Source organism: Balearica regulorum, chromosome Z (genome assembly GCF_011004875.1).
Source record: "Balearica regulorum gibbericeps isolate bBalReg1 chromosome Z, bBalReg1.pri, whole genome shotgun sequence".
Classification (NCBI taxonomy): domain Eukaryota; kingdom Metazoa; phylum Chordata; class Aves; order Gruiformes; family Gruidae; genus Balearica; species Balearica regulorum.
In genome coordinates, this window is record NC_046220.1 from 4,013,141 (window position 1) to 4,028,487 (window position 15,347).

The window sequence follows — 15,347 nt, forward strand, 5'->3', positions numbered from 1 at the left end:
ATGAAAGGTATTCATATTGTAAATTTAGGTTGTTCCTCGGTCTACCATTTGTATATTTGAAACTTGGAAGAAATAGAATGTAAACAGCTTTGAGATGCTAAATCACATTACCAACCTGGATAGGACTATTGTTCTCCCATAGTGGAACGCAGATCTCACCTTTAAAGTTGCATCAAAGAAAAACACAAGATCAACTTTTTAATGGCAATTTCTCTTAGGACATCAGTCCTTTTCAAATATTATTCTTAATACTGCTCTTCCCCATCTTAGTCAAACAGCCAAGAATGAGGGGAGGGACTTCATGAGCTTTGACCCCACCAAAAGAGAAGCCCCAAGGAGAAAGGTTTGCATGCAAACTTCTGTCACTGCTTCATGGGTCAATAATGTTGTGTGGTATGATATAGACATACCATGTGGTTATCCAAGCCTTTGTACTATATATACTGCTGTATTAAAAGCATTTCATTCTTTGAAAATGCAGTCACGTCTGGAGTGGTACGTGGATGCTCTGTAACAATGAATAGCAACTCGGTGTGACAAGACAGGAAAAGAACAAAACATTCAGAAAGATATTTAGAGTGCAACTTGATAATATTGAAAACGATGCTTCTGTACTCTCCCAGACCTCCAGATTAGGCATTATGTGGGATTTACACAAGCTTGAAGTACCTTTCAAATTAAATGGCTGGGCCTATGACATGATGAAAATCACTCTGTGGCACTATCACAGAGCTACATCATATTTATTTCTGCGCTGAAACCTTCATTTTATGAACAGTAGTTGCAGACACCACAGATGGAGATTTGAATGTGGTGTGATACAGCACATCAGGAACTAGTTAAGGTAACTGTTTTGCAATCTGCAATTTACTCCTGTGATAAGATCCCATGGCACTTCATCTGAGGGTAGGGGTGTTAGCCCCTGCGTGCTGGATTCATTCCAAGTTCTGCTATGTGCACCTGGATCATCTCTGTAGTTTCAAGTGGATATACTATTCTTCCCTTCACATCCTCAAAGCTCATGTATTGTTCCCAGGAATAAGAAGTTGGTACGAACACTCTAACCACAGATTATTTTAATTTAAGAAATAACTGTAATTCTACCAGTAAGCTGCAAAGATTGTGTTTCCCATTGGAAATAAGCATGCTTTATACAATAGATGCAATACTATGCCTCATTTTGCACTTTTTAACCATCCATTTATTAGCAAAATAAATCAATCATCCTAAATCTTCAAACAGTTTCAAAATAATTTCATTTAAAAAAAAATAAAATTATTCCTTTTTTCCTACTTGAAGATGCAATGCTATATTGCTTTATCTAGCTGATAAACTCTTTAAACAGTGCAATAAAGAGGTGTGCTAGAACATGTGCAAGGCAAGTGTTTTTGCTGACGAGTTCATCTGGCCCACAGAACTACCTTAAGGGAGGAAGTTAAGTTATATGAGGAGCAGCCCTGAGGCTGCTGCTCTCATTCAAAGATAAAGCTGATGATGGACCAGGGACACTATTTACAATAGGTGACACGTACAGTACAACTGAGATCATAAATGTTCTCATTGAGAAACTATGCACTGAATGCCACCGGCCATCAGAGAAAGGCAATGTAACCTGTATATATCCAAACTTTAAAATTCATCGTTTATGGTCAAAATGCAGACCTTTTATGCAGTTAAGTAAACTAATTAGTTATTGTGATGTATAACCAGAATCAGAGATCAAATAGCTGCTGAAAAGTCATAATGCTCATGTCCAGGATTTTGCTGGATACTGCCATGTTTCTGTAGTGCTAAAAATGCCAAGAAATTCTCAGACACACCAAAGGCTTCACTAGGCTCAAGAAGTATGTAATAATTCTCCTTATTTTAAGAGTTACAGTGGCTGTAAGATAGTCAAAGGTGAAATTAGAGTTGGAAAGTAATGTGCAAAGCCTAATAAGCAAACAAAATTCCCCTACTGTTTATTTTTTCCTCTCTCTTAAACTAGTTGTCTTACACCAGAGAGGAGGGTGTAGCAAGAAGAGGATGGTGAGAACGAGGAAAAAGAGGAGAGACCTTCGCGCTAGTTTTATCACCCTTTAGCAATCTAGCCAGGAGACGAGGAGCATATGCTGGTGCAGACATTGCTGCTAAGCAGTGCCCCGGCACAGATGCGCACACTAGGAACCCGTGATTCACCGTTTTATGGCAAAGACATCGAAACTCTGAGCCTCGCTCCCATTTGCAAGACAAATAACACTTCCATACACCAGGCTTTAATGACTCTTTAGGTCTTCTGCCTCTGCCAGGTGCAAATGGCTTTTCATGTAGGCCAGCAGCACACTTCCCTCTCTGACTTGTGGTTTTCTAGGGGGTTTGAAATGTGTTTTCCCCTTTGGGAGGGCCCAGCGACTTATTCCTCTTTCGGCAGTAACACGCTGGTCTGGGGATGTGTTCTGGGGGTTTTCGGTTTGAGCGCAGCCTGTTTCTAAGACAGCTGCTGCTGCGACATGTCAGGAGCTGCTCTGAGCTCTCTGATTTCTGAGACAGAGCCTCATGATGAATGAGGCTATAAGGAAGCTTTGCTAACTGCTTTTGGAACTCTATCACTCCTGAGTTTAGCAAGGTAACGTATTCTCCCTTCCAGTGTCAGCCATCATATTTCAGCCCAACTCCGCAGAAGCCAACAGAGAGATACAACAGGCTGAATCAAGTGAAGCTGTTGCAGAGTGCTTTAGGCGGGCTGATATCTGATGAAAAATTTTTAAAGGAGTTGCCCATTTAGTAATCAAACACTTTTAGAGAACATTAAGCCCTCTATTGTTATGTCAAACACTTACTCTTGGTTTAATGGAGAGATCAAACTTTTACACCGGAGGGAGGCTCCTATTTCTGTTTAGTATTCACAGCTCTAGAGTTAGATGTGAATTTCTTCCAAAAAATGAGCAGGGGTGAGTCTTTTCAAAACATGGTTGAGGCAGCTCAGTGTGCAGTATTTACCCAGGCTGTAAGAAGACCAGTTTTAGATTTCCATTTGGTTTGCAGGGATTTGAAGTCCTACAGAGGTATATGTTCTGTTGGCAGTGGAGTGTTTGGTGGTGGTATGCAAATCATTTTAGGTCTTGAAACTGAATGACCAAATTAATACCTTAGTTCGTTCAAACTACGTGCCTGGTAGAGCTGCCATTGCAGTTATATCACTTCCCAGACTGGAACTGGCTTGTACCTGGGGCAGGTGGGATCCATCTCAAGCCATTCAGATAGACATGTGCAAAATTCCTCTTAAAACCTAAGTCTATGTGCCTGATTGCAGCATTAGGTCTCATAATGCTTTTAAAATCTGCTCCTTTGTGGTCCTCACTTTACTTTTTCCGGTATTTATCTTGAATGATCAGGTGTTAGACACATTGCTGTCAGCTGTGTGTAACTTTCTGGATTTGATTCTGATGCTCTAACAGCCATTGCCAGGCAAGCGCTGCACAAAATTGCTGTGCAATTTTTTATTATTAAATTCTAAGTGAATTCACGTTTAATGTGTTTGCACTCCTTTTTTTTTTTTGTCTGCTTTTCACGTACATCCTAGCAAATAAGTTTGGTTGCAGAAATGTTTGCAGAAGCAGCAAAATTTTAAGTGAGAATGAAAAATATTTGTGGAAAGCAGATTTTGTATTCATCAGAAACCTTGCTGTAAGAAAGATCCTATCTCTTCAGGAAGTTGAAGTATGTTAGGTAACCTTTAATTAAACCTGCTCAAATTTTAAAGATTCAACTATTTGCAAGCAACCTAACAAACGGCATAGATAGTAAAGACTTTGGGGATCACCTTGCTGTCTCCGCGTCATGTTACAGTTCATTTTCTATGCTGGCTTAGTTCCAGCTTAAGGGTGAAAAGGGTTTTGTCTCCTTGTGTTCCTGCTGGGAGATTGCAGCAGCATTTGAGAACAACTGATGGTCACTCTGGGGAGAGACAGACGAAAAACATGGGGGAGCAGGCCGACATTTAAAAAAACCCAAATTTGTGCCCTCATCTTTGCTGTAACTCTTTTCATATGGCATCATTAGCGAATAGCACTTATATTCAAGTCTTTTGTTTCGTGATCTCATTCAGCATGCCCCTGTTGACCAGGCCTGGAGGAATTTTTCCTCTAACAAAATCAGTTTGTTTCCTGTGAAGACTCATCTCTGGTTGCAATGAATTTGCTTTCAGCAGCTGTTTCTGCAGTTTAAGTCTTTGCGCCCAGATTCTCAGTCTCACTTTTTGCTGCTTGGTCCTGGGCTGCCGCTGAGAGCAGCGTATCAGTTGCTAGCAAACTGTGTAGTATAATAAAATTCAGGAGATGCAAAAGATCAAAGGGGTCTGAAAAATGACCAAATGCTACTTTTACCTTCACTGAAGAGCTGGTGCTTGCCAGAGTGCAGCCGGCTTAATTTATGCTGGACTATCCAAAAGACAAGGCTCTACTTAATAACAGTCGTAGAAGTAAATTCTTATTCAGCACACCTAGTATGTTTGTATGGTGAGGCAGTCATCTGGATCTGAATTTACTCTGATACATGCGTATTCTTCCATTTTTTTTTTTACACTTCAGATTGTATTTCCACTAGCTTGTCAGGCTTGGTATAACTTCAAAAGTTTAATGTCCAGTGATAGAGTACACAACAACACTCCTCTAATTTCCTGTATTGATCATTCAGATATTAATTTCATTGAGTTCAAAAAAAGGAGAGAGAACATTTTACCGATTCCTGAGCAAAATTCTCCCTCTCTTAGTCTGGTCTTTCCTCTGCCTCCACTTACAAGGCTTTGCATTATCATTGACACAGGTAGATAAATTTGTTGCGGAATTCTGCACATCTTACGAAAGTGACAAGTTCAGTATGCAGGGAGAAAAAAAAAAGCAGAACCTTCTCCAGACTCCAGACCGAGACCATCTCCTTTCGAGGGCTGTCAAATCGTCCCAAGGTACTGCAGTTTATCACACAATTTCCTCTTTATTCCTCATCAGTATCAGATGCAGGAAACCTGCCAGCACTTTCTGTCTTATTGGTTTAAATTAAAAAGTAGAGTTTCTCATGATTGAGTGGAAGATCCATTGAATGGTTCATATTAAAATGATGTTTTGGCAAAGAACCCAAATGTACCTATGGATATGCAGTGTATGCTTTCAGTGAAACGTTAAGCTTTTGGCACAACTGCTTCCACGTTATTTTTTTATGCCATGATATGATAACACTACAATAATACTTAAATGCTGACACATCAGAAAACATTGCCAGTTTGGACTCCCAGGCATTGGCAAGCTTTTTGTTATATTTGCAACCTAGCACTCTCTGTGAGCTTCACAAAAAATTTTTCACCGCTTTCAATGGAGGTGGAGGGAAATGAAAAAAAAAGAAACAAATTGCTTTACAAAGTGTTGAGTTGGAGAGGCTAAATATCGCAACAAACAGAAGATCTGTGGCACATCTAAACCTTTTTCTTTCTTCCTTTCCTTGAAAGCATGAGTTTTTTCACTGGATTTATCTCTATAGGTGCAATCCATTTCCATTCCACCATTATGTCATCTATAATTTAAATTTATGAGACAAAACTTTAGGCTTGCCAGGGGAGCAGCTGGAGCGCTCTATTCCCTTTGCCATAGAAAATGTAGATGTGCTGAACGTATTGTGTCTGACAAGCCCTGTTGAAAGTACTCCTATCTTTTCTGACAAATATCCATCAGCATGTAATATTTATTCTCCATTTTAGTTTCCCTGAAAATAATTGACGGTCCCTAGGCAAGGAGTGGGTTTCCTGCTGAGGCAGCACCACCTGTATGGCTTTCCCAAGCTCACATCAGATGCTCTGAAACTGAAGCTTTCATAGGGCTAATGAATAAAGTGAATGAAGCAGATGCAGTCAAATGCAGGGAAACATATTTTTCTCCTCAAAATTGTGGTTTTATAGTTAGCATTGCTCCACAACGACACCTTCATATCACAGTTTTTGCAGGTACAAAAATACTTTTGAGGCTTTTTCACTTCTTGCATTTTATTGGCCAAAAAACCCCCATTCTTTGCAGTATAGTTGTACACTTTAAGTGTTCTTAAGCTTCCAAGTGTAATTTTACTGATGTAGACAATATCTGTAATGCTGTCCTCTATTACCCCCCTAAACTAATATTTTCAAGGGTGACTAGATATTATGTGGTTTCAAGTGGACAGCAGGAGATATGTTATGGAACCCAATCTTCAGCAAACTTTACCTATTTCCCCCTTTGAAAATCAGATACCTCTTAGGAACATCCCAGCTTCGTCACCCCAGGAATAAACCCTTCCCATCACTTTTGGCCACTGTGGTCACAGATGGTTCATGAAAGCACAAACGTTCATGTAGCTCCCCAGGATGGGGCCACATGTGATATCAGAAGTGCTGGTGAAGCTGGTGCATCACCAAAGAGCATGGAAATATTCTTGCTCTTCCCAGGGAAAGATCAAAAAATGTCCAGCTGCTTCTGATCCTGCCACAGTTATTGCAAGTCATGATGAGAGCCATCAAAAGAGCATGGCTTGATGTTCCAGGTGCCAGAATTGTGTTTGCAGAGCTTGTAGCTGAAGAATTTTTTTTGTTGCACAAAAGTTAATGTCCTTAGTGATTGTTTCTCTAAATGTAAGTGGCATTTTAATAAACTCTGTAATAAAAGTACTCAATGCACTGCCAGTATGGCAATTACTGATTCTTTTGGGGACAAACCCTACATTGTTGTGCAGCAAATATTGCCAATAAGTGTCTTTTATGTGTCTACCTCTGTACTTAACCAACACAGGTGAACTGTCCCTTGTAGCCATGGAGACAGTCCCTGCTTCCTTAGGTCATCATCTTCCTTTTAGCTCTGAAGGTCCTGCTAGCTGACGTGTGGGAAAACAATGTCACAAGAATTAATTTTATGATTGTTACTTGTTTTCCGCTAGAGATCTCAGCGAAAAACTTAACCCAGATTGCAGCCCTCCTGTGCTAGCCTCATGCAGTAGTCAAAGACAATTCCCAGTCCGTACTAAAAAGAGAAGCACAACATCCCAGAAATCATGGAAAATACATTCCCATTCTTGGATTTGGGTGTGATGAGAAGAAGGGCCCAGTAACAAGGCTGTGAATAATGTGATCATCTTACTGTACATTTTAAAACCATGTCTATGCTTTTAAGGGTTGGTCATGGTTATACTGTGCTGTTTTGTTTGTTCTAAAAGGATTTTGTCCACTTCTAGCCATTTTCAGGAGCTAATATGCTAATAAATAAGGACTAATATTTATATACATATATGTAGTCATTATTATGAGATTAAATGATTTTGCTATTAAAAGTAAGTCTAGAGACTTGACCAGACTTGGTTAAAATCTTGAGGTGGGTTGACCTTGGCTAGGCACCAGGTGCCCACCAAAACCACTCTATCACTGCCCTCCTGAGCAGGATGAGGGGGGAGAAAATAAGATGGAAAAAAATCTTGTGGGACAAGGTAAAGGCAGTTTAATAAAGCAAAAGAAAAAGGCCACACACAGAAGCAAAGGGAAACAAAAGATTTATTCTCTACTTCCCATCAGCAGGCAATGTCTGGCCACTTCCCAGGCTTCAGTATGCGTAGCGGTTGTTCCGGAAGACCAACATCGTAAATAACAAATGCCCCCCCTTCCTCTCCCTATCCCTCAGCTCCTTATTGCCCAGCAGACGTCACACGGTATGGAATATCCCTTGGTCAGCTGGGGCCAGCTGTCCTGGCTGTGTCCCCTCCCAAGCCCTTGCCCACCCCCAGCCTGCTGCTGAGGGGGATGTTGTAGAGACAGCCTTGGTGTGTGCCAGCACTGCTCAGCAGTAGCCCAACCACCGGTGTGTCACCAACACCTTGCTGCTACCCATACACAGCACAGCGCTGTGAGGGCTGCTCTGGGGAAAGTTCACTCCATCCCAGCCAGGCTCAACATAAATCTATAGGAGATGAGGTTGAAGATTTGCTCTAGTTGCTATCTACAGTGGAATCTAATGCAAATAGGTGGATCTATAAAATAGTGCTCCAACATGGAGGGTAGTAACCCCCAGCCATGCCACCCAGGGCTTTTCGTGCATAGTGACCACTAATTAAGCTGAAAGACAAGGTATCTTTGGATCACTTTGTTTGTGACTCAAAACACATTCAAGTATGTGAGCTGCATCCTTGTATGGTTCAAAATAAAATAACCACTGGGACTCAGCCCACAACTGAGGACACAGAGGATGGTCCTGACCATGAAGGACTCGAGTGCTAAGGTGCATTCAAGAGCATGCTGTTTATAAGGATCAGGGACCTCACAGAAACCTTTTCTACCATGACTGAAAAAAAAAAAAAAAAAAAAAAAGAAAACAAAAAACCCCCACACCAGCTAAAGTTTCTGAATAAATGTAGCTTAGAGAAATGCCGTGTTTTCTGAGTTTGGCAGAGAGATGTCAAATGTTCAGGAGATATCCCAAGGCAGAGCAATGAATTAAGACTTAGTTGTATTTTTTCCCTCTCCATTACAGAATGAATTGACTTCACTTTTCACGCTCAGAAAGGAAAGTGGTCTTTTTCTGCACTAGCCCCAAATGTTCACATTCAGAGCAGCTATTTCTTTTGTTACTGAGAAGTGAAAAGGCAAAGCTTTTTCTGAACGTATTCACAGTCGTTTCTGAGGCAGAAATGAGCTCTGTGATTTTTATTGCTTTGGATATTAGGATAATTATCAGAAGCTAATGAGTTTTTAAAGGTTTCTAATGCGAACCTATGATTTTAGAACCTCTCTCCTGTCAGAATCTAACTAGGTTACAGACAACATGACATGATCTATGGCCCATTTGTACTAATGACTAAACCATGAAGGTACAGCCTCCTATGAATAACACTCCTCTACGCCCATGATGGGGAGGAAGCTTTGGAAATCTGAAATGCAGGGCTCATGCACTGTCACAAAGTTGTTTCAGAAGTTTGTGGGAAGCTACGATAACAACAAACAAGCAATCTCTACCTGTGTGATGAAACAGAGGCTTGTCAGGATTCAACAGTGTTGAAAAGTGTAGTTAGGGTAAGGAAAAATTGAGACAGGGAACTGTATGGTTTAAGTTGTCTTTCTTTTGAGAACTGGCTCATGCTGATACTTGGTGAAATCTGTTACCATTTAGTGGCTTAATACACATGAAATGGGCTGATGGGGTCAGCCCACTCCTTACTGGACAAGTACAGGCATCGCAATGCAGTCTTCCTAAAATGTGGCACCCTGGCTGGCGATCTCAGCAGGAGAGCTAAGATAAAATGTGAACTACTCTCCGGTCCTTAGGTGTTTTTCTCCTGAACTGGGGCTGAAGCATCCTGAGAGTGTCTGGGAGAGGAAAGATGCACTGCTGGTATCTCTTCGTAAAAGTGATTACGTGTGTGACTTCAGTCTCGAGTGCTGTCAATTTTGTGCCTATCGAGAGTATGCATTTTCACTAAAAAAAAAAAGAAAAAGGAAAAAAAAAAAACCCTTAGGTAATGGAACAGTCAGAGTGGAGTCTCATCCATTATCTCCTGAACATCTCTTGAATTTTGCCACCTTTCATAACACTTGAAGAGTGTTGCTAGTTACAACTCAAAAGATACTTAATGCTGTGCCTTGCTGGTATTCACCTTAATTACTGCACTGACAGTGTTTTTGTTAACCGTGAGTTATGAAATGACAAAATTAGAACCAAACCTCATCCTCTGTCACACTTACTAAACCACCAGAATAATAAAGTGCAGAATACCTTCCCATGTCAGGTACCAGCATATGATAGCTCAAGCTCTGTTCATTTCTTAGCAGTGCATATAATGTATGAAGTGAAAAGAACAGAGCAAATCAAAACCAAAAAGAATACAACAGGAAAGAAGTATCTTCTGCTCCACGATAGTTTCAGTTTTGAGGGGAGGAGGTCAAACAAAGTGGTCAGCAAGAGTGATTACTCAACAGATGTGTCACAATTACACTCATTCTGCATCATGCTTTAAAAAAAAAAAAAAAGAAAAGAAAAGAAAAAGAAAAAAGAAAGAATTTCTTTTTGTACAGAAATGTTCAAAACTCATCCAATCTGAATATAACCTATATACACCCGTGTAATCTATCTATATTGGACTGAAGTTCTTTGGTGCTTTGAGACTCCATTATGTTGCATGTGGTTTCCATTCTCTTATTTTTATAGCTTTTTGGAATTTATTTTAGATCTTTTGAGACCTCTAACCATTTCTTGGCTAGAAAGATGGGGTTTCAGACTGTTCAATTTGTTTCGGAAATTCTCATTTCTTGTAGCAATTCTTTGTGTGTTTAATTCTGTGTTAGACTTAATATTCTTTGATTCCAAGCATTGCATCATTTACTAGCCTCATTTTTCCTTTTGCCAGCATGTACTAGTCCTCTAGAAATAGTGTCATTTCTTAATAAAAGACAGTTTCAATTTTATTGGTTTTGTTCTTTCTGTCTTTATTGGGGAAAAATTTCCCAAATTTTAATTATTTCATTGCATTGTTTTTGATGAATTATCGTATGGTATGGTATGGTATGGTATGGTATGGTATGGTATGTTTTTCTGGCTCCATTTTTTTAAAAATGTGCACGGAGGGAGGGGAAATATGGACCAACTCTTACAACCACAGGATTGCTTGGCAGCTTTTGCCAATGATTCCACTAGGAAATTTAATAGGCCATGGAAAATAAACTGTGAGAGTGAGACAGACCCTGCCATAGGCAGGACCCAGTTGTGGAAGTAAATTCATATAAAGTCTCACTGACATCACCAAAGCCAAATCAGAAATGGCGTGTAAGGAGATCAAACAAAGGCTTCCTTACCATCAGTTGTATTCTTTTAGGTTATTTGCTAATCTCTTGGGGAATCGGAGCTTGCATAACTCACACAGCAAAGAGATGAAAAGAATTATTCCTGGAAGTAAAGCAGGGCCTTCTTTAACTTATTATTTCTTACTATCTCCAAGTTGTATAGTTTTGGAATTTTTTAAATCATGTTTCCTTCTGCTGAGTCTCTGGATTGTCAGTTCAGACCCACTTTAGCCATGTTAAGCAACTGAAGGAAAGGAAACTGCATTTCCGTAAGATGGGTGACACAAATAAGGTGGTGGCTAAGTTGCACTGTTCGCCTAAAACCTTTCTACCCTTAAAATTCTCCTACTGTTGTGGTCGGAGGAATGAACTACTTTTTATGTATATCAGCAAAAAATAACAATAGCGCTCTTCCTTGCACAACTGCTCTGGCAAGTCTGGTGCACGACGCAGAGCCAGGTCTCTGCCATTCCTTCTCCTTTAGGATGATGGATCTATTCATGGATGCAGCAGCAATACCGACCTCCTGCATGTGTCTTCTGGATCTAAGATTTCCAGCTAAGTCTCAGGGAGTTTTTCTCCTGTAAGTTCCCGAAAAGGCATAAATATTTGCATAAGGAACTCATCCAAAGACTGGAGAGCTTGAACTGGCTTTTTCCTTGCTATCCACCGTTTTAGGTTTAAAGGCACAAACTCAGCTGGCATTTAGTGACTTATCACTGAGCAGCTGAGCGGCGGTAGTGTTTCATGTTCTGTAACCCATGGCAATTCAAATTGAATCAGTTTTGCTTACTCACCAAAACAGGCCGCACTTGAAATTCATTTGAGCTTCCCTAAAGCCATCTATGAATTCAGTAGGACCAACTACAGGAAAGTGAACATTTTGGTGACAATAGGTATTTGCCTGGCCAGATCTACAGCTGCTGCTTGTGCTAGAAAACTTCACCACGTAGCACTCAATATGGTGCTGTCTTGATATACATCCTCTTTCAGTGGAAATAATCTCTTTAAGTAGGACTATGCATATTTATTTACGTCTTGTGTTGTTTTACAAATCAGTGGAATATATAATCAGATACTTAATTAGGAGTGTGCACTGCTGAACAGGAAGCCTGTAGTTATTTTATGGATAGCCTGTATAGTGGTGTGCTACATGACATGGATGACTGGGAATCAATGTTTCCATGAGGCGATCGCAGTGCCAAGTACACTAGTTAAACAAAAAATTGCATGCTGAGACTGACCATTATATGGCAATTTTGAAATGAAGCATGAACTTTCTGCTCATGAGATGAGGCATCAGTTTTCTATTAGCTAAGCACACATCAGTGGCCATAACCAAACAAAGATGAGTCACTACAAATTAAGTGGAAAATCTGAAACTGAAAGCTCTTTGCATCAAGCTGGTTTTCTTAGGGTGAGATACTGGCCAGCCCCAGCAAGGGTTCTCTGAGAGGGGCAGAGAACACCCTTGCACGGCCCCACGGGGCTCCTCCACAGCTGCGGTCCAGCACACGTCGCGGAGACAGGGAAGGGCATTATTTCACAGCACTGCAACTTCTGCTCCTGACAGTTTGCGAGGAAGAACTTAAACTTCTTGCCTTCCCTGTTTAATTTTGTATCTGCGAGTAAAGGACATAGCGTGCAATGTGATGTTGATGACTAGCCAGGTTATCCTATAATTAATAGCTGCCACAGACACTACGATGAACTTGCTTCTGAAACACTGTCTAAAGATTTGCTCGTTTTCTCTCTGCCACTGTAATTTCAATGAGTCTCCAGCTCAGGAGCTCCTGGATTTCAGCCATTTTCTCTCTCTGCTCATTTCAGTGCCTCCAGGGAGAGGGTGAACAAAGTGTCTGGTTGGAAGTGCTCCCCAGGAACCATGGGGTTCTTCCACGGGAGAGCGTTAGCAGCACTCAATACTTTGGAGCCAGCACCATTCCCAAAACAGCATGACTTGCTGCTGTGTAAATGCCATACACACAAAGTTGTTATTGCCTGCCATGTAAGACCACTCTGCAATTCCAAACCCCTTTGTCTTACTCATACTTTCAGGAGACCGTTTCCAAAAGTCAGTGCCCACCATAATTATTTTCTCCAGGTTCTCCATTGTAACTCTCTTGAAAATTGCTGCCTATTTGTTCTCCTTCCTCACAGAGCAGAACAATTGACCCTGGCACTAGCAAAACAGCAATGACTGAAATTTTCCAGAAGCATGTTTCAACCATGGTTTTATTTGCCTAGTACCCCCTGATTATCTGCAGACATTGTTCACTGTTTTTTTGTGTTTGGTTTGGAGGGGTTTTTTGTTTTGGTTTGGTTTTTTGGGGGTGGTGATGGTGGTGGGGTATTTTTTGTCGTGATGGTGGTGAGGGTTTGGGGTTTTTTTACGGTGTTGATGGCAAAGCAGCTCCTAGGACAGCAAGCCCCAGCATGGTGTGCCCATCATGCATATATTTAGCACCCTAATCTCTGCAACCAGTGCTTGTTATACTTTTCTTGATGTTTTCTGATATGCTTTTTGACATTTTCTTGCAAACTCCTGCAGCCTTTTCAGTCCTGATATTCACTTGTTTCATCTGATGTTGTTTTCATAGTCTTTAGATATGCAGATTCATTGCTTTCCTTCAAGTCTTGTCTGCTCAGTCATACTGGGACAGTCAGTCCTGAAGGCTTTTTTATTGCTATTCAGCCCCAAAATCTTTACAGAGCCTTTTGGGAACAATGTACTTCATTGGTATTTTAATTTTATGGTACTTTTCCTTAAAAAAAAAACAAACCCAAACAACAAAAACCAACAACAAACTTCAAATTATACACTAATCCTCTGAGGAGCTGTAAGGACACAAGATGTAAAGTCTTGTTTTCCTACATAAATCTGACAATGTCATGGCATAGTGTCAAAGTAGAAGAGATCGTAAAAATTCCTTTGTAATGTAAGTAGTTGAAACAAGGTGGGTTTGTGTGTCCTGTGGCACTACTTCTTATCAGAAATGACCTTTTCAAACCATGGAAAACTCCAGCGAGTGTCATGATACTCTGACATCACATGCCTCAGATATACTTTTTCGCCTCCGTCCTCTCCCTATTGAAGATATTTGAGCATGTTACAATGCTTCCCACTAGTATGCAGTTCTGCGCACCTTGTGCCCAACATCAAGACACAGCTTCTCTCTTTAGCTGTATGTCTAAGCACAGTATTTATGTAAGCAAATATTAGGATTCTAACAAGAAAAACCTTTGAGATTTTGAATAATTCTTCTCATGATTCTCAAATTACATTGAAGAAGTAAACCATTACATTCAGATAAACAATTCACAACAAATGTTTTGACAAATCTGTTGCCTTTTCTGTTTGAGATATATCTGTGAAGAGATTTTGCATTTCTTCTTATTTGTTACTGAAAATTTTTTCAGCCATGAATTCTATAGAAGAAAAGCATTACCCCATGAATCCTTAAAGTACTATTTGCTAAAATTGTTAATGCTTACAGTTTTCCCATTCACTGCCCACACCATAATTGACCACATGGCATTGTTCCTGCCTGTGTACCTTTCTGCAGAACAGGAGGATGGGTTGGCTAAGTAATTTTTGTCAACATACGTATGACACAGCCATAAATGTATGTATGCGAGTTTCTGCGATGCTGCCTGCATGAGCATTTATGCAAATACGTATTTGTGAGCTAGCTTCCATTGTTCATGTAAATCCTTAAAAACCCATAAGCATGCAAATCAGATAGGGCCCGGAATAATATTCAACTGAATTCCCATTTACTTATTAAAAAAAGTCAAATACTTATCGATCTGTACCATTGTGTCCTCTCAACCAGTTACTGTTCTCAGTTAGGTGGGTTTCTGGTCACATTACTATCAATTTAGAGTAATACATCTCAGGTTAGTGTTGGCTAATAATATTTATATAGCAAATGAAAAACAATCAATAGTACTGTATTTTTATTTATTTTGCTACATCAAATGGCCATAAAGCATTTGGGACCTGAGGTCAAATTATTTATGTGCTCTCATCCTTAAAGAAAAGTAGAAAGTAAGCTGCTATTAACTATTGTGAGGAAGTTATGTAGTATGTTAACTAGAGATCACTGTATTTTGCATTACTATATTAATACAGAAATGAAATTAACATAGCTCTGCAAGTTATAATCCACTTCTGAACCCTGGATATCTATTAGTTTTGCTTTGTTCTAGTATTGTTATTTGATATTGATCATGAAAGGCTTGCTAAAAAAAAACAGGAGAATTTTTCATTAATGATAGAATTCCATATGTTTTAAATATCCTGATATCTATGTATTGTATATTGTAAGTTAATAAGTAACTGTAAAACATAATATTTCAATTATACTTTTAACACCTGTGGTTAGGAAGAGGAGGACCTTGTGTAGTCCATAAAATTCACGGTCTTTTTCTCTCCCTTGAAAAATCTACCGTCATCACCTGTTTTCTTGTTTCATCAGTTTACTTTCAGTAAATTTGCAAGAAGCTCATGTCTGATGTCTTTCAGAGGTCT